Source organism: Stomoxys calcitrans, chromosome 5 (genome assembly GCF_963082655.1).
Source record: "Stomoxys calcitrans chromosome 5, idStoCalc2.1, whole genome shotgun sequence".
Taxonomy (NCBI): Eukaryota; Metazoa; Arthropoda; class Insecta; order Diptera; family Muscidae; genus Stomoxys; species Stomoxys calcitrans.
In genome coordinates, this window is record NC_081556.1 from 72386401 (window position 1) to 72409851 (window position 23451).

Sequence of the window (23451 nt, forward strand, 5' to 3'; positions counted from 1 at the left end):
GGGTGGCGAAGAGAAATTTTGTCTCACTATAGAAAAATTATATCTACCATAGCAGAACAAGTACATCTAATCTCCCTCACCTCAATTAATATGCAATTGTTATACAAATTGCAAATTTGTCCACGAACTTTTAATTAGGGGCAGCAAAGATTTTGTTTTGTATATCAAGGGTTTCCTCCTTTTATACCTTTCTTTAGTCGTTAATTTCAAGTTTTCATTTGGCAGAGGATATTGGGAATTGTCGAGATTTTATTTTGCATTAGACACAAATTAAATGCTGTGAAGGAGAAAAACTCACAAAGTGATATCAAGTGCAAATCAGATTATTTGAAGTGAAACGGTCTTATTAACTATTCGCTAACCTGTCGAGACAATTTGAGGCTCTTATATTGTAAATGAGCATGTAGGAAAGAACAAAATAAAACTCGCAAGACATGTGTTGCAGAACAATTGAATTAAAAACAAGTAAAAGCGTGCCGTGTCAAATCTTATATGCCATCCGTCATGGACCGCAACTGTCAAGTTGTTTTGCACAAATTATCTTAATAGGTAGCTGGGCAATGAATAGATAAGAAATGCTTTCTGTACTCACTTTATGGGGCTATATCCCAATCTGAACCGATATGACCCGTTTGCAAACCCTAACGGCCTACATGAATAAGAAAATTTCGACGGCTGTCATGATTTCCCCAGATGGACGGACGTGGCTAAATCGACTCAAAATGTTGATAAGTATACCCGCATTAGCATTAGATTAGATAAGAATACCACATCCTATGGTGGAGAGTTCAAAATGAATTTATTGAAACGGTTCAATATTCCGGTTACAATGACCATCTTATTCATATGACTGCAGTGCCTTGACCTATTAGTATATACACACAAAAAAATAATTCGTAAGCCACAAATGAAATTTTCGACAAGAAAACTTCTTTTATGAAAAATGCTTGGACTTTGTTTACGCTAAAATTGCAAGAATTTGTAACAAAAACAAAGGATGTATAGATGTTTTCGTCTTTTACAGGCCGCCGTTTACCGGAAGCATTTTTAGTTTAAAAGATTTTAATTTTTGCGAAAAAGAGCCATCTTTTACCACAAACGAAGTTCATAAAAGTTTTACCACAACGAAAATGACTTTAACTTTAAAAAAAAGTTAAGATCGGCCGGGTCGAATCTTATACACCCCTCCACCATGGATCGCATTTGTAACTTTCTACGGATAAGTTTTTCAAATATATAGGAATAACATTTTGTTATGAATTCGCTTAAAATTTCAACCAATCTATAAGCCCAAGAAGCCAAATCGTGCTTTCGGTCTATATGGGAACTATATCAGATAATAGGCCAATTTGAACCATGCTTTGCCTAGTTGTTAGAAGTAACCAAATACCTCTTGTAGTATTTCAGTAAACTCGGGTGATAATTGAGATTTCGGGTTATAATTGAGATGGCGGCAATATAAAACCATGGACCGATATTGCCCATTTAAAATCCCAACCGGTCTGCACTAATAGGAGGGTTGCCTTTTATATTTCGGGATTGTAGATCCCAAAAGTAAATACTAATTATCGAAAATCGCTACAATGTTTTTCCAAATATTGCCCATCAAGATCTATGCACTTTTGCATGCACTTGAACCAATTGTCGAATCACTTTTGCCACTCTGATTGAGGTATCTCCAAAACATGCATTCTGAACGCATCAACCGGTGTCGAAAACGTTCACCTCTCATTACGTACGGGAATGAAAAAGTAGTCATTCGGTGCCAAGTCAGGACTATATGGCGGATGACTCATCAAATCGATGTTTTGAGTGTTCGCGTTGCCGTAGTGAAGAGTAATCCGTCTTTGGCGGTTGGTTTTCCTGATTTCTTGGAAGACAACGGGAAAACAAATGATTGTGTACCACTCAGAATTTACTGTTCTAGCGGTACGATTGCGACATGTCCAGTTTTTCCGAAAAAATAGGCGATCATCTGCTTGGAAGTTCTTCATGCGCGAGCAACATTTATTGGATTTGGCTCATCTTGAAACACCCATACAGTCGTCTGCTGTTTACATTTGGGCTCATGCGCATAAATCCACGATTCATCACCTGTCACGTTGTCATAGAGCCTCTTTTTCAGCGATGGACAAACTGTGTGAGATCCAACGCGAACAAATTTTTTTGACCATCAAATGCCCATGCAATGTTGAATGTATAATGATCCCACTAATGCCTAAGGTTGTCTCAATCTGGCAATCTTGCAATATCAGTTGGCGCACAGCATCAATGGATTTTGGAACATTAACTGATTTCGGACGACCTTCCGAAATTCGTGTTGGAGTGAACTACGACCTCGGTTGAATTCACCATACCATCGATAAACACTGGTCCTTGATGGAGCTTCATCGGCAAAAATAGAATTAAGTTAATCGATTATGTTACTGTAAACAACACAAACGTTCTGGGTACGTTAGGTTTAAATGGCAGGCTGCCATCAGACTCACTTAGACGTTTTCGCCCATTGTGATACCACAGGAACAGGGGAAGGGAGATGCCTTCTAGTTCCTACCATTAAACCACGCAGATTGCTTTAAATATCTTAACAACTTGTCATTGTTCACATTCGCTAAATGAGACAAGTTCTCAAAGAAATGAGAACCTGAAGTGGAACTCATTCTGACTGCCAATGCGGGACACACACCCAGCAGATATCTTAGTATATTCTTCCTCGACGTTCTCACAGCTTCTCCAAAAGTCGTTACTTGCAACCTTCAGTCTGTCAGCATGTTTTCCGAACAGACAGGAAACAATGACCACCGACAGCAAAGCGGTAGACCTCGTCAAGTCTAGATAAGGCCACATAATTTTTGAATGTTAACAACCCCCCATTTGTGACCATATATCATTCGTTGCCCTGATCATAAACACTTAGCACACATATCGCTTTCGGTTGTTGTCAGCATACCCACAGATTCCAGTTCCCCTAGAATGTGTAAGCTAGTTCCTAGCCTCGCAAGCTCGTCTCGCATCTCTGTGTCTCGGCACCCAGAACAGGTACATTTTGAACTGTTCAGCCATCACATTGAAAGATCTGCGATAGTCGAGGGCGATTTTTGAATTCATTCTCCAGGAATTTAATGGCTGCCTAGCTGTCTGAGAAAATATTCATGCCAATCGTCGTTATCACATTATGTTTTAAACATTCCACCACTTCTTTAATTGCAAGGACCCCGCTTGAAACACAGTGGTCAGGTAACCTTATCGATATGACCCCAAAGCCCACATGGTCGTCTAGATTCGAACAATCCGTATAGAAATCTATGTAACTTCTATTACCAGGGATATCGTAGTTCCAATCGCTTCTATCAGGAAAAGTGGCGCAGTACTTTTTATCAAAAGGCGGCTCAGGCAATACGTAATCCTGGAACTGTCTGAAACATCCGGCATAATACCAAGGATAACGCAGTGTCTGTTGTCGAAGCATGACCACAGAGAAAGCTCCTTTAACCTCACGGGTTGGTGTAATTTGTCCAGCGGCATTAGGCGTAGCATTAAATTCAGTGCATAGAATTGAGTCGTCCTCAGTGCTGTTGCCATCTTCTGGATCCGGCTACTGTAGGTAACTTATATCTCCAGCTGGACTGAACCACTTTCGGTAGCCCACTGTCGCACGTAGGTCTTTCTGCTATGCTATCATTGTATATTCATTGATAGCGAGAGAACCCTCTATGTAGGCGACTAGGTCGTGGAGGGCTGCTCCTGTGGACTTCTTTGCCCAAAGATATGCTTCTATCAACCTCTCTAGAGTCTTGAGCATAAAGGATGAAAGGCTAATGGGACCAAAAACTGTTGACTTTGTATGGTAAGGTTTTCCTGCTTTTGGAATATAAAAAATCCCTTTGTTTCCTTCCATCCCACAGGTATATACAACACACTGTAGGGTAGAAACGAAAAAAAAAAAGAATTTAAATGGTCAAAGCTGCGATGCTATCCTAGATGACAAGCCCTTAAAGTTGGTCACCTCTGCATTTCGAAAAATTGTTCGAGCTGCCAAATTTTCATTTACAGTCTGATTTTCAAATTGATTTCAAATTTGCTGGATTGAGCATAAAAATCCCTAAAGTACCTAACACTGTTAGGAAAACACGAATAGAGATATCTTAATAATTCTTTTTGAATTTTGTGGATAAAAGTGTCCTCAAGGAACCAAAAATAATTCATGTCCGAAATTTTTACAAACAAAATGCAGCAAAGTCATTGCGAATTTCGTCACTAATCCAAGTCATGCATCAAATTGAAAATCGAACCACAAATGCCTTCTTAAATTGCAAAATACAAAGCCAATCTCCTCCAAACTTTCCCCAAAACCAGTGGATATAGCGTAGATCTTAAGCGGACTTTTTTCCACTTCCTTTTCAGGTCTAGAAGGGATAGTCATGCAGAAATGTTTGCCGAAATTTACACCAATACGCTATTCTTCTTTTCAGCCGAGGGACCACTTCTTAAGTATTTTCGCTAAGGCTGAAGCTAATATGACGATGATCAGAGAAGCTGCCCCTCCAACACTTTCCAGTCGCATGTACTTCCGCATATATATTCCGATACAAAGGTAACATCTAGTACCTCCAGCCTGTTCCTGGTAATAAAGGTCGGGTTTTCCTTCCTTTATTACAAATCGCCAGATTGCGACTTATAATATATTCGATAAGCAGCTCACCCCTCTCGTTTATATCCGAACTCTCCTATATCTGGTGATGTGCATTAGCAACACTTTCTTCAATGCGGCTCTTTTTCGATGCAGAAGCGGCATCAGCCCGCAATTTGGCGCTTGAAGGCGTTAAAAGAGGCTTTTAAATTTCAAGGCTGGCTACTACTTTATCTTCAGTGCTTAACCAAGGAATTCAGCTTTAAAATACTCTTTGCAAGAATATAGACTCTGTGTCTCCCATTGCCCGTACCCTTAAGTTATTTAAATGCAGGAATTCTTAGTCCACGAACCATTCCTCCACACACCCATGGTTCTTAGCTATGAACAACGTCAAATCCTCTTGCTATCAGAAGGGCTTCAGCCTTGTCTTCTAAGCTGCCAGGTGTTCATCGTCACAAGATTCTTTCAATCTTGTCATGATGAGTTTCCTTACGCAATCAGGGGCAGTTGGGAAAGAATTGGAGCCACTCTTCCTCAGGACACTGGACACTTGTGGTGTGGACAATTTCTCCTTAGATGCTTGACAAGCTACTGCTGTCGAAGTATCTCTTGAATTATGTCCTTCCCCGCTGCCACCCACCCTATTCAACCGGATGACCCTCCCACACTGGGCTGCTTGTCGGGTGCCGTTTCGACTTCCTCCTCTCCTGTTTTGATCGTGGCAGGGGTATTTTTAGTCTCCTGCAATCCGCCACAGGATGTGTTCGATAGTTCTTCAGACAAGTTTTTAGTAATAAGTGTTGAGTCGTCTCTTGATTCCCCAACCCCACCGTCTCTATATACCTTCAGTTTCAACTTGTTGAATCCGTAGGATGCAATTCCTTCAGACTTATTGAGGTCTGCGATACACTAATAGGAACTATTTATGCAAAATTTTATGTGCTATTTCAGTCCGTTTGTCTGTCGATAGACAGAAGGACGGACATGACTAAATGGACTTAGAATGTCAAGATTATCAAGAATTTATATACTTTGTTGTGTCTCAGTTCAGTATTTCCAACGGAATGACGAACTAGTACACCCCCATCCCCCCATGGTGGAGGGCATAAAACTGGAAAAAATTTAGAAAACGTCTAAAATGCAAAGTGCCACGGAAATGAAAGCAAAGAAAACGAACTTAAAATCAATGGTACAAAGAAAAAAATGTAAGGAACATTTTTTCAATTAAAAGTTTAATTGAAAATAAATATGTTTTCAATTAAAAAATCAATTGAATCAATAATTTTTAAACTGAATCCATATTTATTTTTCAATTACGATCTCAATCACGATCGGCAATTTTCAATTAAAAAATTAATTGATTCAATGATCTTTTTAATTGAATCTGAACTTTTTTCAATTACGATCGCGATTGGAATTTATGTCATTTTCATTAAAAAAATTAATTGATTCAATCATTTTTTTTAATTAAATCTGAACTTTTTTCATTTACGATCGTGATTGAAGTTTTTTTATTTTTAATTAAAAATTAATTGATTTAATCATTTATTAATTGGATCTTAAAAAATTTACGCGTAAAATGCGATTGAAAATTTTATCTTATTCAATTAAGCAATAACGGCGTAGAACATTAGCTTCTTTTTCTTTTGTCACACGATTCTTTCGCCAATTTAATGAAAACAGCTGTTTTCCTTCGATAAAATCAGATGTTTTTAATGAATAGACGAACGAATCGAATGACAAAAAGAAAAAAAGCTAGTGTTTAACGCCGCACAGTGGGCCAAATGGCAAAAAAATTGGAAATAAGTCTACAACTTTTTATCTGTTGATTTTAGCCATACAAAATGTTCTAGACATTTGTAGAGGAGGACATAGGCTTTCAGAAAAGTGCTGTTGTTGGTCCATATCTTTAATACAGGGTGAGCTACAGGGTGTCAAAGTTGACCACTTTTGACTTCTCCAAGCTTCTGGGGGCCATAACTTTTGATCTACTCAACCGATTTACATGATTTAGGACTCTAGAGAAAGAGCTTGACAAGATCTAAAAAACTTATGCATAAAGTACCATGCCATCGTGTACTGTTAAGGAGTTATGAATTGTTTAATTTTAAAATATGAAAATTTGGCCTTGGTTTTTTTCAGTGTTTTTTAAATAACTCCGTCAATTTTAAAGCTATAAACTTCATACTTCACACAAATTATGCCAGCATATGTGTGCATAAAATACAAAAGGAATCACGTGAATATCTTTGGCGGTTTAAAAATGGCATCGTTTTCAATATGAAAAATATTTTTTTTGTCAAAAAATTGCAAAATTTTTCAAAAAAGATACTCCCATTTCCTTTAAGTTTTCGCAAACTTTGGCCGTCAAAGCATTATCATTTCTTTCCATTTTCACAAAGTCGAGGTATTAAGAAAAGTTTTAAGTGCTAATTTGGCTAATTTCGATATCAAACAACACCGTTATCTTAAGACCAAAATGGCCAATTTTTTTACTAAACTTCAAAAGTTTCTCACTGGAAAAAAAGTTCCACGGGGATTTTTTCGCTTTTTTTGAACTTAAATGAAAGCTTAAAATGTTCCCAACATTTTAAGGTATGTCTCGCCATATCCTAGCCATAAATGAGATCGTAGCGATCAAAATACTGAAAAAAGTCAATTTTCAAGTAGTGCTATATTCATTGCTAAAAAACAAGTATTACGTCACATTTTATTGCAAAGATGTTAAATAAACTTTTATTTGGTAACACTTCTTCTACAAAACACAAAAAGAATCATGGAAATATCTCTATTCTATTCCATTTTATGGAACCGGCAATAAAAAAGTCAATTTTTCAAAAAAGTCGAATTTCCCAAATTTTGTTTTTGTTGTCCTAATTGCACATGACACACTATAGCCATATTTACGCAACATACCTTATCGTAAAGGAAATTTTCATACCTTTCCAACAATGTATAAAACATTTCTCAACTCGGATTCTATCTACTCTAAAATTCATTTACACTTCATTAAACTCTATATAAAAATGTCTATTTGTGAAATGGAACCTTATATGGGGCCTACACTAAAACATTGATAGATTTGCCCAGGGTTTACAATACAAATGTGTTAGAATAAAAAAAGGTCTCCTGCCAAAGTTTAAAAAAATTGGAATAAAAATATGTGTTTTAGAGCGAAAACACTTCGCATCGGCGTGCGTTTGTATAGTACCTACATCTATTTTTAATGTAAGCTGATGATTTTTGAATAAAAAGTAACCTAGAAATATACCTGCATATATATATATATTTGTGTTAAGATTTGATGCAGACAAATGTTACCTGTTTCGCTATGTCGAATTCCCAGGAAATCCACCGTATCAATGAATGTGAAAAAACCTACCCATAAAAAATTCATTGTCATTTTTTTTAACCAAATTCGAGTCCAGGTAAATAATTATAGAAGAGTAAGTAAAAAGAGGCACTTTGGACCCCTTTTTACGATTGCGTCTGATACCTGAAATGGGTCATTAATTGTGAATATATTGCATAAATATTTGAACAAAATCCAAATTTTCTTCATTATATTTTGTAGAGGCGTAAAGGACATTTATAAGTTATGGAAGTCATACTGAAGTATTCCACTCTTTCGAAAATTGTATGGGACATCAAAAATGATTCCAAATCATACACGGAGTCATTTAAGGAACTTGTTTACACTTTGGACCACATATATGGAATAAGGCTAAATAAAGACGCTTTAGACAAACTTGAAAAATTCTACAAATCATTTGAGAGAAGGTTGCCAGAATGTTCATTCGCAAAAATCAAGTTTTTCAAAATGTATGAGAAGTGGCTGAAATCGGATCTACTTATTGAAATTAAACCGCTGATTCCCGGCCGGCCTAGCAAAGCATACGACGAAGTTACGGAGAAAACCAAAAAGAAAAAACAAGAGGAACTATTGGCGGCACATCCGCCAAATTTAATAAAAGATACGTTCAAAACAGCATTGTTAAAAACACAACCAAAAAATGTTGGACGAATTGTCGATGTTTTACCATTAGCATCTCCGAAAAGGGTAAAGAGAATGGTAGAAAGTATTCCAACTCCAAAATCGACTACAGAATTCACGGAGGAAGATGCACTGGCCCTGATTTTGAACCTAGGCCTCTCAAGAAACAAATACTCAACAATGAGGAAGGCTCTTCGTGAAAAAGGATGGGGTTGTTTACCCTCAAAACATAAATTGTACAACACCAGGACGAAAATGGTGCCATCAAATATATACGTGGACGAATTAAAAGCAAGAGTGAAACTTGCTGATCTTGTTGAAAATACAGCTGTTAGAATTATTTCTAATTTTACTGAAGAACAGTTGAACACATGTAATAATTCCGAAGTGGTTTTGATCAGCAAATGGGGTTGTGATGGATCATCTGGATTTTCCGAATATAAGCAACAAACAGAAATAGATACCAACTTCGCATCAATTTTCATGGCATCATTAGTACCATTGAGAATGAGATTGTACAAGGACCAATCTTCATCATCGAAAGAAAATGCATTTCAAGATATATGGATAAATAGAACACCTGGGTCAAAATATTTATGTCGCCCAATTCGGTTTGAGTATACAAAGGAAGACCGGAACACAACACGATCTTTGGTGAACGAAATAAAGGAAGAAATTGCTGCATTACCCATGATTGTTATAAACCAATTGGGAAGAAATATAAAAGTTTCGTTTCAACTACAACTCACTATGATCGATGGAAAGGTGGCAAACGCATTAACTGGCGTTATGTCCAATTGGAGATGCAATATTTGTGGCAAGAAGAATGGGCAATTCGAGGACAAGTCTGATGAAAATTTAGTAAACGAAAATGCGCTCAATTTCGGTATTTCGCCCCTGCACTGTAGAATTCGATTCATGGAGTATTGTTTGCATTTATCGTATGACCTTAAATATCGGACTAGCCCTGGAAACCGCGATGTCTCTGCTAGAAACAACCAAGATCTTCACAAAATGAGGCAGGAAGAGAAGAATCGAATCCAGTTGGAGTTTAAACAAAAGGGACTTATAATAGATAAACCTCTTTACGGATACGGAAGCACAAATGATGGCAACTCGGCAAGGCGGTTTTTTGAGGACCCCGTATCGACATCTAAAATAACCGGTCTTGATGAACACTTGCTAAGACGATTCAAAGTGATTTTGGCTGTAATCAATAGCAAAAAGATGATAAATTCAACCAAATTTGAAGCTTATAGTAATGACACAAAAAACATTTTATCTGATTTATATTCGTGGAAAGCTTTAACACCGACAGTACATAAAGTCTTACATCATGGCAAGGAAATTGTGGAATACAACATACTTCCGTTAGGAGAACTTACAGAAGAAGCTCAGGAATCCCGTAATAGAGATGTTAAACAGTTCCGGCTTTTCAATACCCGAAAGAGCACCAAATTTAACCAAAATTATGATTTACTTCAATATTTATTGTTATCGTCTGATCCGGTACTATACAGCATCAGAACTAAATGGCTACCAAAAATATGTGACGATATAGATAAGGACGATCCCGATGCCATTCAAATTAAAGAGCTTTTAAATTTTGATACCTTAGATTATTTGGTAGAGAATAAAATCAAATAATACAAAACTAAAATGCTTTTTTATTTTGGGAGTAGCTAATATACATATAAACGCACGCCGATGCGAAGTGTTTTCGCTCTAAAACACATATTTTTATTCCAATTTTTTTAAACTTTGGCAGGAGACCTTTTTTTATTCTAACACATTTGTATTGTAAACCCTGGGCAAATCTATCAATGTTTTAGTGTAGGCCCCATATAAGGTTCCATTTCACAAATAGACATTTTTATATAGAGTTTAATGAAGTGTAAATGAATTTTAGAGTAGATAGAATCCGAGTTGAGAAATGTTTTATACATTGTTGGAAAGGTATGAAAATTTCCTTTACGATAAGGTATGTTGCGTAAATATGGCTATAGTGTGTCATGTGCAATTAGGACAACAAAAACAAAATTTGGGAAATTCGACTTTTTTGAAAAATTGACTTTTTTATTGCCGGTTCCATAAAATGGAATAGAATAGAGATATTTCCATGATTCTTTTTGTGTTTTGTAGAAGAAGTGTTACCAAATAAAAGTTTATTTAACATCTTTGCAATAAAATGTGACGTAATACTTGTTTTTTAGCAATGAATATAGCACTACTTGAAAATTGACTTTTTTCAGTATTTTGATCGCTACGATCTCATTTATGGCTAGGATATGGCGAGACATACCTTAAAATGTTGGGAACATTTTAAGCTTTCATTTAAGTTCAAAAAAAGCGAAAAAATCCCCGTGGAACTTTTTTTCCAGTGAGAAACTTTTGAAGTTTAGTAAAAAAATTGGCCATTTTGGTCTTAAGATAACGGTGTTGTTTGATATCGAAATTAGCCAAATTAGCACTTAAAACTTTTCTTAATACCTCGACTTTGTGAAAATGGAAAGAAATGATAATGCTTTGACGGCCAAAGTTTGCGAAAACTTAAAGGAAATGGGAGTATCTTTTTTGAAAAATTTTGCAATTTTTTGACAAAAAAAATATTTTTCATATTGAAAACGATGCCATTTTTAAACCGCCAAAGATATTCACGTGATTCCTTTTGTATTTTATGCACACATATGCTGGCATAATTTGTGTGAAGTATGAAGTTTATAGCTTTAAAATTGACGGAGTTATTTAAAAAACACTGAAAAAAACCAAGGCCAAATTTTCATATTTTAAAATTAAACAATTCATAACTCCTTAACAGTACACGATGGCATGGTACTTTATGCATAAGTTTTTTAGATCTTGTCAAGCTCTTTCTCTAGAGTCCTAAATCATGTAAATCGGTTGAGTAGATCAAAAGTTATGGCCCCCAGAAGCTTGGAGAAGTCAAAAGTGGTCAACTTTCACACCCTGTAGCTCACCCTGTATTAAAGATATGGACCAACAACAGCACTTTTCTGAAAGCCTATGTCCTCCTCTACAAATGTCTAGAACATTTTGTATGGCTAAAATCAACAGATAAAAAGTTGTAGACTTATTTCCAATTTTTTTGCCATTTGGCCCACTGTGCGCCGTTATTGTTTAATGAAAACAGCTGGCGAACGAATCGAGTTACAAAAACAAACAATACGAAACGGAAAACAATATTTTCCGTTTCATTTTTGGAAAGACCCTCGGAGGTCTTTTGTTTCTAAAGAGTGATCATGGACCCAAACATAAACCTCAAATTCGTGTTTAAGGAGGTTTACATATGTGAACCATGTTGCATAGAAATCGAGGTTGTGTACTATATAACACGCTTTTCGAGAAAAATTTTATATAAAATTTGCATATTTTCAATTAAAATTTTAATTTCGAAAATTCCAATCACTTTTTTAATTGGATCGATTAAAAAATTGATTGAAGATTTCAAAAATTTTGTTGAATATGCAATTTTTTTAATTGAAAATTTTGTCAAATATCATTCTCAAAAACTATGATCGACATATGATCATTTTCGTGATTGAAGCAGTTTCAATAAAAAACTTAATTGGATCAATTAATTTCTTAATTGAAACTGATTTTTTTTTTCTGTTTACGTCCAGCTGATGGAAACAAATCCTAACAAAATGCTGGTGCAAATTATAATAAACATGAAGCAGGTAGACAGTCTATGCACTCCCTTTACATCGTCCTTCACAAAGGACGCTTTCTAAAAAATTAGTTTCCGCTTTTATACAAAAATATTTTTTTAATGTCACTTATTTGTCGAAGAAAAATTAAATTTTGAATAAACATTGCTAGGAAGCATTATACATAAATGGTAAACCATAAACTTTGCTCCAATAAAAGATTTTGGATAAGATGGGGTTATGCTTTACGTGAAAACTAGCCATCTTGGGATCATATCATAAAGTTGGAAGTCAACGTGTCTACCACAACATTCCACGATGAATTGAATAAACATGATTTTATTTTCGACTACATCATCTCTAACTCTATTGTTTGGAACCATCTTTTGTATTAATGTTTATTTTCTTTTAGCTTTTTAAGATTTTGTTGATGTTGTGCAACGTTTGCTTTGCTGCCTAGTTTACTTTCATGCCTTTTTTTGTCTAAAGCATTTCAAATGAACCAAAAGACAAATTTTACTTATTATTTGTGAGCAAACAAAAGCCATTGGAATGTCTGTGGCAGCCACATTCTTCTCTGACGGCCGATACAACAGCTCACAACCGAACGAACATGCCATCACAGGCCGAAGTAAAGTGTTAAAATAATTAACAAATAAACCGAATTGACTCAGTTCAGTTGTCTTTTCACCGGACAATGATAATAAGTCCAGTCAATATTTTGATGAGTAGCAATTCACGGTAATGTTCATAATTATGGTTGGCTTTCAAAATTAGTGCAACATTAAGCCCCAAAAGCATTGCAAAATTATTTGGATTAAGTCCTTAACACATATAATAGTAATAAAATTATGCAATACGCAGCATATTTTTCTCTTGCCACGACAAATATTTTCATTCCATTTTCATGGACCAAAAAAATTAAAAAGAAATGTTTCACTGTAAAGAGTATACAAATGGACGGATTTGGTCCGTTTAGTTGCCAATCGATTTACACTAATTGGATTTCATTATACACAACTTAAAGTGCTAAACATTTGTCGTTCAATAGTTTGCGTGCTTTCGATTGACGGACAAACAGGCCTCTTTAAAGCGAAATACATTAGGACTGATGGGTTGATTTTTCTTTAAATCGTATAGCAAACCCGTCAACTAAATAAAATTCTCCAAAGAAAACATGTATCTAAAATAAAGTCCTAATACGCGCCTCTCGACTTGAAAATGTGTACGCTCTCTTTTTGAAGTTGCTTCCTAACATCCCTAGACAATATGATTTATGATGCGTCAGAAATTTTCCATAGAAACTAAACTTCCCCATGAACATGACCTCTGTACATTCATAGCACTGACCAACAAAATTAAAATAATTGGTTTTTTCCTCAGAAAATTTTTATGTTTGTAACTCAAATTGACGCGTTATTTCCAAACCCGCCAACAGTGTTCTCCCACAGCTCTTGTTATAACAACCACCATACCAGGGGGGTATACTAATCTAGTCAGTTGTCATTTGCAACACCTCGAAATATTGACCTGTGTGTGGTTCAGTATTTCCCAAACATACCGTTATAGAACAAATCAGAGGGAAACTAACTTCTTACAATACGAATTGATCGATTTAAATTTAAGATCAATGTTAAGTGGATCTCCTGTTTTATGCCGAGTCCGAACTGCAAAGAGGTATCACTTTGCAGTGATACGCCGGCGGAATTTAAACTATGGCGTTTTGGCACGGTAGACGGACTTGCTAACCTATGCACAACGATGGCTCCCAAATATTGATCTGCGACACCAAAAAATGTACACATTGTTGATCGTCTTCGATTTAGCCGTGTCCGTCTGTCCCCCTGTCGGTCCGTCTGAGTAAACCACGATAGCGGAGGACTATCCCTTTTAGACCTGAAAGGAAAGTGGAAACTGCTGAGGACATAGACATAATGGTCGAGTGGATCACGAAGAACCTGAATGACTCTTTTATTGGGTTGCCCAAAAAGTAGTTGCGGATTTTTCATATAGTCGGCGTTGAAAAATTTTTTCACAGCTTGTGACTCTGTAATTGCATTCTTTCTTCTGTCAGTTATCAGTTGTTACTTTTAGCTTGCTTTAGAAAAAAGTGTAAAAAAGTATATTTGATTAAAGTTAATTCTAAGTTTTATTAAAAATGCATTTACTTTCATTTAAAAAATCCGCAATTACTTTTTGGGCAACCAATATATCAGCATGTCCTAGAGTTAAACCAAGGGGGAAATAGCGACCGCCTAGTAGTAGTAATAAAACACTAGAACTACTCGTTGTTACAAATTTACCGGGAAACTCTCCAACGGACAACTCCCCAACTGCGGCTGTTGGGGAAATGGTGTCTGAGTCAAAAGTCCTTTTGGCGATAAAAAGTTTCAACTCCTTTAAGTCGCCCGGCCCTAATGATGTATTACCGGTTGAATTACAAGCTATATCCGATAGACTAGCTCCTTGGCTTATGAAGATAATCTCTGTTTGTATTAGCATGTTGTTCCAGCCACATTTGCATGTGGAGGTGGCGATCCTGATCAATCTACTGTAGATGAGCCAGCTTGTTCAGGTCCAAAGGACCGATCGCCGCGAGAGCCGCCAATAACTCGTCTTGTCATATCGAGCATCATAAGTACTCTATATTTGTGCAAGTGCCGGTGTCGCCCAGCCTCTCACTGAAACTCTCCACTTGATACCGCTGATTGTCCACGACTGCCGTTACAGCTACTCCGTATGTAGCATTCCACTAGCCGTAACCTGAGGACACGCCCGGTAGCTCGCAGCTAAGCTTCTCGAACGCCACACAGATCGGACCTCAAAGTTACAGCCTGTGTGGCACTCATAGCTGTAGCGTACATGTCGTACATACCTGTGGAATGGAGATATACAAAGGTCATTTTCATTCCGAAAGCAGGGGTGCAGATCACCTAGCTAGGCAGCAGCATAGCAGTAAAAAAAGCCCACTGAAACAGCCCTTCACGATCTAGTGGCCTACATAGAGTGTTTTCTCGATGTCAAGGAATATACAATGGAAGCATTTCTTGACATTGAAGTGGCTTTCAATAATGTAAAATCGACGTTCATCATGAGGGAGCTGGAGTTTCTAAGCAACAATACTAACGTATGAATGTTTATTAATAACTAACCTACTAACATAACATATGCATTACGACAGGCTTGGGATTGTGGCAGAGCAACTCCTCAAGGTGACGTGCTGTCTCCTCTACTTTGGAATATGGCCATTGGCAATGCATTATTGTCACTGTCAGAAAATAGTGTAAAAGTGGTCGCATATGCAGATGACGTGGCTATTGCGGCTAGGGGAAAGTTTCCCAACACTCTTAGAGATATAGTACCGAAAGTGTTCTGGGCGTCTCCTTGGAAAGAGAAAATGTTCCATTTACTGAAAACGAAAAATGCATGGGTGTTTTGCTGGACAAGAAATTTAAATACAAATCCAATATTTTGAAAAGAGCAAGAAAGGCAACTCTTGCCCTATACACCTGCAAGAGAGCCATTGGCCATTTGAACATATTATGGCATATGTTATTGTGGTCTAGTGGATGGTGAATCGAAAGTTCACCTACTGTTCAATACTCAGACGGATCCTCATGTGGCCGTGATGCACAAAAGTATAAAAAACTATATCGGATATTTTTAAAGTTGCAATAAGCGTTTCTTTATAAAAGAATTACGTTGTCAGGACTAGCCATGGGTGTGTATTTCAGTAATTAGTGGTATATCCGCTACACACCCATGACCAATAAAATTAAGAGATGGTTGGTGATGTATCAGAGGTTCCCGCCAAATCTAGGAGCTACGAACTTCAAGACTGTGACCTATGACTAGCCCTAATGACGTAATTTTAAAGAACTGCTTAATCGCATTTTTTTCCAAATCTTTGGAAATTCAACAATAATAAATTTTTTACGAAAAACAACAATAAAATATTTTTGATTTTCAAAAATAACGAAAATCTGAGTGAAAGTCGTACATTATAACTCTAAGCTTTTACTCAAAAACAACTGTTGGCTAATTTGGAAATAACGAAATAAAATAGCTGCATTAAAAAAATCTGAGGAAACAAAAGTCGTGTTGACCAGTGGTATCGGATGTGATCTACTCTTCATAACCTCTCTGTTTGGCTGTTTAGCGCCAAGGAGTTTCATATTTAAAAGATTATAATATTGTGTGAGGATAGAATGCATAGCTATCTTGTTATCGCATTTGTACTTGCCATATTGATAATCTTGGCATTCAGATTAATTTATTGAGAGGTTATTAAATTCAATACTCTATAACCAATGTACAGGGTGGCTGATGAAAGCCGCTACCAAAAAAAAATGTAATAACTTTTTTTCTATTTAATAATAATAATTTAATAATTAATTTAATTAATTAATTTAATTAATAATAATTTAATAATTAATTTAATAATTTAATTTAACATGAATAAAAGAAAAATGTATTCCATACACCGAAAAAAAAATGTAGCAATATTCATCATTGTAGCAATATTCATCAGCCACCCTGTATGTATACCGTTTTATATCTATGGTAATTGAAAAATGTACAATTTCTTTCACAAACTATTTGGAGTAAATGAAGGTTGCTTGACCCAGTTACAAGACTTTGTTGTCATAGCAGAAATACAACAGCGATTAGTCTTGCTTGGACAGAAACTCAGCTACGCTGAACTGAAACCACAACCATAAACAATGGGAACATTTAATTTTTCTATGGCGAATTGCTGACAATGGCAATCATTGCTGCTACAGTTTCGACTCTTTTCGAACGAAAATAAAACCCGTTAAATTTCCCACGATTTTTTTAATGGAAAAATAATGCAAAAAGAACAACGGAAAGAGACAGGCAAGATTTTTGCCTACCGAAAATGCATTTTACGTTACATTCTTCTATACGATTGGAAGTGCAGGCCACTCGGCTTTAGCCAAAACGCACACAATGCACAGAGATACAGACCAATATAATAGACAAACGGCAATTATTACGACCGACGATATTGATGTGGTGCTCAATTTTAACCCAGTTTCTTTTGATATACCCGTGCCACGGAGTGGCCTCTGTAGTTAAAGTTAAATTGGATTTGCAAGAGAAGCTTAATCGAATTCAATGCAGTCAACGAAAAACTACGGCATTTTCGATATTAAAATGAAATTGTGCAATGTAAAATTTTTACTTGTATATGGTCCACAGAGATATGTGAACTCAATCCAACGATTTGACTTCTTTAGCACCCAATAGACTTAATATGTATTCAATGCTAACGTCCAAATTATGGCTAAATAGCTCAATAATTTAACGAATATAACATAGGAAAGGATTGTCCGCTCTTCATAATTTTTCATAAGCTTGATTTGTATCCGAATTGACTTAAGCGGTATCTTATGGTAACCAAAATCACGAATTTGTCAAAAAAAATTGGGTTCAAGCAAACTGAGTAAACGCCCCATCCCAAAGATTGGCTCTAAATGCCTGGGGTCGCCTCTTCATAAGAAGAGATACAAAATCTGACTCAAATCCAAGGTCTTTGAAAGTAGAACACGAATCCAATGTCAAAAAATCGACAGTTGACCGATTGGGACAATGTGGGTCTGAAATGAAAGGTAATTGGGTGTTGAGTCCTCATCTGATATTAAAGTCTATAACTCTACGTATATAACTTCAGTTCCTCTGAAATGTGTAACATACACCTTGGATACCTCTGTGCTTCGGCACCCAGAACTGTTCAGTCATCTCGTTGAGAGATGATTCACAAATGAGGGCGGTTTGTGAATCAAGAAATATGTTCCCCAGAGATTTGATGGCTGCCTGACTATCTGAAAAAAATTATACCAATCACCGCTATGAAATTATAACTACAGATATATCTACTAAATATAGTGCTTCAGATGGTGCCGTCCCCAGTGCAGTTATGATGCTCAAAACAAGTCATCCTTTGGATCAGGCTGAAGTGCCAGTCCCCCGGACTACAACACCATGTAGCATTAAAGATCTAACAACAGCAGTGTATACCCAATGCATGGCACGTGGTTTTAACCCTAAACTATGTGTCAACCAAAGATCCTTGCAATTAAGGAAGTTGTGAAATGGCTAATATATAATGTCATTACGACGATTGGCATAAATATCTTCTCAGACAGCCAGGCAGCAGCCATTTAATCCCTGGAGAACGTATTTCTGAACACAAAAACCGCCCTCGACTGTCGCAAATCTCTCAACGAGATGGCTGAACATTTCAAAATTCACCTGTTCTGGGTGCCGGGCCACAGATATATCTCAGGGAATTGTAATGCAGATGAGTTTGCGACACTAGGAACTACCCTTCACATTCCAGGGATATTGGAATGTGTGGGTATGCCTCTAGCGACATGTAAGCTAAGTTTTCAGGACCCAAATGACAAGGAATGAGAGATGGTCACAAAGAGAGAGCTGTGAGCAATCCAAAACTATGTGGCCTAATCTAGACTACCCACCCTACACATTCCAGGGATACTGGAATCTGTGGGTATGCCTCTAGCGACATGTAAGCTAAGTTTTCAGGACCAGGCCTGCAGGACAACGAATGATAGAAGGTCACAAAGAGGGGACTGTGAGCATTCCAAAACTATGTGGTCTAATCTAGACTTGAAGAGGTCTACTGCTTTGTTGTCATTGGCTAGAACAGGCGTCTCAGTCATTGTGTCCGTCTTGACAGGTAACTGTCTAATCGGAAAACATGCTGACAGACTGAAGATTGCCTGCAACGACTTTTGCAGAAGCTGTGAGCACATCGAAAGAGAAGAGACTGTAGAACACCTTCTGTGTGTGTGTCCCGCACTAGCAGTCAGAAGGACTTCCACTTTAGGTTTTTATTTCTTTGAGAAACAGTCTGATTTAGTGGATGTGAACATTGTCACGTTACTGGGCTTTTTAAAGCGATCTGGATGTTTCAACGGTAGGAACTAGAAGGCATCTTCTATCTTCTGTTCCTGTGGTATCACAAAGGACGTCTATGTGAGTCTGATGGCAGACTGCCACTTAAACCTAACCTAACCCTAAACTGTTGCTAATAGCCCTCTTGCAGTGTTATCGGGCAAGTAGTGCCTTTCTTATCCTTTCCACAATGTTGGGTTTGAAGTTCAATTTCCTGTTCAGCAAAACAACCAGGTATTTTGCGCAAATACTTCTTATTAGTGTAGGTCGGTGGGAGTTGTAATTGTAAATAAGCCAAGTCGGTCCATCTTTTGATGTAGCTGGCCATATAAACCGATCTTGGGTCTTGACTTCTTGCGCTTCTAGAGGGCGCAAGTATTATCCGAATAAATTAAATAAAACAAGTAAAAGAGTGATTAGTTCGGCCGATCCGAATCTATATATACCCTTCACCATGGATCGCATTTGTCAAGTTCTTTGCACGGTATCTATTTCTAGGCAAACAAAGGATAATGGATAAAAATTGTATAATATGAAGATATATCAGATTATAGACCGAATCGGGCCAGATATATCAGTTTGTGAACCGATTCGAACTATACTTGATTATAAGTCATAGTAAAACACCTTATACAAGATTTAAGCCTGATCGGAAGAAAATTGCGCCATAAAGAGGCTCAAGAAGTCAAAATCGGATAGCGGTTTATATGACAGCAATATCAAAACCGATATGGACCGATATGGCCCATTTACAATCCCAACTGACCTACACTAATAAGACAATCCCACATCTATATTACGATGTGTTACAAACGGAATGACGAAATTAGTATACGCTCATCCTATGGTGGAGCGTATAAAAATATAAAGACTCCGAGCTTGTATTGAAAAACACAAAACTAAAAATTAAAATAGTCAAAATTTTAAGGGAAATTTTTCTTGGTAAATTAAAATTGGTTTTTGAAGAGCTTCAATTCGATTAGAATGAATAATATAAGCTGGATCCCATATTATAGACCCATACTCTAATATGCAACGTAAAAAAGAAAAATATTAATGTTTTGTAGCGAATGGATCTGAGAATTTGTAATGAATCGTTTAATAAAGCCCAAACTTCTATATGCTTTATTAATAATAAGAGAAATGTGTTCTCGGAAGTCCAGTCGGTGATCTAAAAGGATTTCAAGATCATTCATAGTGATTACTTACTCAATCAAGCGGTCATCAAAGTAATAACTTGAGTCTATCCTATTCAGTCAGGAAAATTTCATGTGTTTAAACTTTCTAATGTTCTTTCTAAAATTGTACATATTTTAGGAGTCATAGAGGAACATGCAGAGTATAGGTTGACAAATGCTCTTGCGAAGGCTTTAGAAGTAAAAATCTGGCGACACATATACATCGGAACTGTATCCAAATCCGCACATACTTCTATGAAATAGCAGTACCAGTTCAAATTGGACGAATATATACGAGTACATGTATGGGAGTTATATCCAAATCTGAACCGATTTCTTCCAATTTGAAAACAAAAGACATAAGGACAGACAGATGGACATGGCTAAATCTAATCAGAAAGTGATTCTGAGTCGATGCTTGTTAATAGGCCTATCTCTCTTCCTGGTACCAGAGTAGTGGCGGTATAAAAATAGTGGCATAAAAATATAAAAAATTCGTACCCGTCTTTTGAATAAGCTAAATTTTCAAACAGCTTGAAAGTCCATATTTAGAAACGAAAAACGCAACATTTTTTTAGTATTTTAATTTTTTTTAAAGTAGTATAAAATCAAATCAATATGGACCAAATAACCTATTTGCAACAGCTAACGACCTACATCAATAAGTACTATCTATGAAAAATTTCAAGCGGATAACCTCATACGTTCGAACGCTCTCGTGATTTCGGCTATCTTCCAAACGGACGGACGAATATGGGCAGGATTTTACCCATTAACGACCAATGGGTAGAAATATAGTCAAGAATAGAACTGCCTTAGAAAAATCTAGCTCGAGTTAAGAAAGAGGTATCCTAATGAAATTTGGATTGGTGTAAAGTAGACGAATGAAACTAGTTATATATAAGGTAGGACATGCTAACATAAGGGAGTTATTAAGGCCCTTCGTGGTCTGCTTCATCATTATTTATGTATTCCACTCAGTTTTAACTAGAAAGGACAGTCATACAGAATGTATGACGATATTTATCCGATGATCAGAGAAGCACGATTTTTGCTATTTTTTGCAACATAAAGAATAGACTTCACTTGTTTTTTTTATCGTCATAAATCTGTTATTAGCAATTGGATCCACTTGAAATTTGGAGGCAATGTGTATTAGACATTTGTCTTCCGAAGTAAACAAAAAACCTCATTTTGAAAAAATAATAATTTGTGTTATGGTAAAATAAACATAAAATAAGAACATTTAAATACTTTTATACTTTCTTCGCTTTTAATCAATAAAAATTATTATTTTAAAAATAACAAGTAAAAGCGTGCTAATTTCGGCCGGGGCTAGTCTTGGGAACCCACCACCATGAATTCTGCAAAAAATGCGGCTTCCGGGGGTTCAGGAAGTCATATCGGGAGATCGGTTTATATGGAAGCTATATCAGGTTATAGATCGATTTGAACCATACTTTGCACAATTGTTGGAAGTCATAACAAAACACTACATGGAAAATTTCAGCCAAAAGTTGCGGTTTGTAAAGGCTCAGGAAGTCAAATCGAGCGATCGGTTTATATGGGAGTTATACCAGGTTATAGACCGATTTGGACCGTTCTTGGCACAGTTGTTGAAATTCATAACAAAACACTACATGCAAAATTTCAGCCAAATCGGGCCAAAATTGCGGCTTCTAGAGGAGAGATCGGGAGATCGCTTTATATGGGAGCTATATCTAAATCTGAAACGATATGGCCCATTTACCATCCCCAACGACCTACATCGATACTTAGTATCGACCTCTTTCGTGATGTCGTGCGGAAGGACGGGCATGGCTAGATCGATTCAGAATGACGAGACGATCAAGATTATATATACTTTATGGGGTCTTAAACTAACATTTCGAGGTGTTAGAAACGGAATGACTAGATTAGTACAACCCCATCCTATGGTGGTGGTTATAAAAACAGAAAAACGATATGTATACTAACCCCTGCCCATATTCATTAATTGCTGCCTCAACAACGATTGAGACAAATAGAATAAGAATACATATGACTTGCCATCAACGCTACCGCAAAGGGCAGGACGTCACTGATTTAAACTAATATTGCAATAATGTGCTTATTTATAAACCGTTACATACGAAATTTGGATTCCCTTAATTTTTATACCCACGACCGAAGGATGGGTGTATATTTATTTTGTCATTCTGTTTGCAACACATCGAAATATCCATTTCCGATAAAGTATATATATTCTTGATTGTCGTAAAAATCTAAGACGATCTAGCCATGTCCGTCCGTCTGCCAGTCTGTTTGTTGAAATAACGCTACAGTCTTTAAGAATAGAGATATTGAGATGAAACTTTGCACAATTCCTTTTTTTTGTCCATAGCCATTTTAAGTTTGAAGATGTGCCCCCATATAGACCGATTTGCCCATATAAGACCGATCGGCTCATATAAGGCGCATTTATTATCCGATTCCGCAGAAATTCGACAGAGTGACTTTTGTTAGGCTTTTCGACATCCGTGTACTATATGGTTCAGATCGATCTACATTTGGATGTATCTACAATATATATACCCGAGATGGGGGCTATCCAAAGTTCGACCCGGTCGAAGTTATTGTCTTTTTAACTTGTTCAAAGTAATGCGGTCACTTCTCAACGGTAGATTTCTCGCAAAGCTTGGAACAAAAGGTTCTTTTGTGACTCTGAGATTCCTGGTGAAATTCACAGAAATCGGCTTAGATACAGCTTAACTTCTAGAGCTTTTGTTCTAGACTTCCTCAAGCGACTTCCTCAAAAATATATGCAGCCCGTTTATATATAAGGAAGTATTAATTAAAATTTGTATCCAAACAGAATTCGGTAAGGATTGATTGTTTACTTATCTGTAAATCTCCGCGGAATTTCATCAAAATCGGATGAAATTTCGACATAGCTTCAGTTTATATCACCTGATTTTCAAGTATAGAGCGAGAGAGAGAAAATTTAATGTCAAATATTTTCTTACCCACTGAAAACCTCTGCAATCTGAAATCGTT

General features: G+C 36.6%; 1 protein-coding gene across 2 annotated transcripts in view; it reads right to left on the reverse strand.

Moving 5' to 3' along the window:
- LOC106081341 (uncharacterized) overlaps positions 1-23451 on the reverse strand; it is a 97489-nt gene that overhangs the window by 72943 nt on the left and 1095 nt on the right. The gene's annotated exons all lie outside the window — the stretch shown is intronic.